This window comes from Penaeus monodon, chromosome 20 (assembly GCF_015228065.2).
Source record: "Penaeus monodon isolate SGIC_2016 chromosome 20, NSTDA_Pmon_1, whole genome shotgun sequence".
NCBI lineage: Eukaryota > Metazoa > Arthropoda > Malacostraca > Decapoda > Penaeidae > Penaeus > Penaeus monodon.
Genome location: NC_051405.1, coordinates 24711605 through 24712550, shown reverse-complemented (window position 1 = coordinate 24712550; position 946 = coordinate 24711605). Strand labels below are relative to the sequence as shown.

The window sequence follows — 946 nt, the reverse complement described above, 5'->3', positions numbered from 1 at the left end:
AGGCTAAGATTAGAATAATCACTAGATTTTTTAATTTGGGGCTTCTGTTTCTTTGACTCATATTAGCGAAGGTCCTTCTTGTGATAATATTCTCTGTTGTCCATGAGGGGTTGATCGTGCATTGTGTATTGTTATCAACTGAAATATCTTCGTTTTCCCTTCCACTGATGAAATAGACGTTTGCAACCAGTTTATGATTGTGTTCATAGAAAATCAAGACAGTTCAACTACACTTCATGCCAGTTGGAATGATAGACTTTCACACACGAGTCTATTTTGCAGGACTCTCTTGCTTTGAACTCAATCCCCCGGGCATTTTTACTGGTCGATGCTGACCAGGTAGGCAACACCTCCTCCAGGAATGTTCGTAGCATTTGGTGTTGGTGTCAGAGCCTCGTAGGAGAGTCTTACATAGTCATTATGGAAGTTGTTATTCTCTTTTACTTCAATTCTTTTTTATGTATATATAATCATAGTTTCATCAGAGATTAAATTAATAAAGGATTTTCATGTGAAAGATCTGTCTTCCCGAATAGTGCTGTTTTACACCTGTGTAAATTCCACTGTACAGTTGTTTTCTTCAGTGTAAAGTACAGTATTATGCTCATCTGAAATTGTACTGACCGGTGTATTACAACACTGGGAGCACTGTATGTTGAAGAAATAGTGAATAACATGGCTGTATTGCTCTTTGCAAAGCTTTGTGAAAGTGATGGTAAAAGGGAGAGTTTTTTCAGAATTGAGAGTGAGATATGTTTGTTATACAGAAGAAAAAAGGATTTAGATACCTATATATTTTTGAGGGAGGAGTCATAAGCTGGGAGATTCAGTATTGTGTGTGTGTAGAATGAAAAAAGAAAGATACTTCAGAACAAAATTGATCACATCAATGAAATTGCAAATTATATTACTCCCTGGTTCCACATTTGAATGAACTCTCCCAGTG

The 946-nt window shown here is 36.5% G+C and overlaps 2 protein-coding genes across 2 annotated transcripts in view; one reads left to right on the top strand and one right to left on the bottom strand.

Annotated features, from left to right (window-relative positions):
* The window catches only part of LOC119585729 (Bardet-Biedl syndrome 5 protein homolog), a 20955-nt gene that overhangs the window by 5675 nt on the left and 14334 nt on the right, over window positions 1–946 (top strand). The gene's annotated exons all lie outside the window — the stretch shown is intronic.
* The window catches only part of LOC119585730 (RNA polymerase II-associated protein 3-like), a 49814-nt gene that overhangs the window by 41491 nt on the left and 7377 nt on the right, over window positions 1–946 (bottom strand). The window lies entirely within an intron of this gene.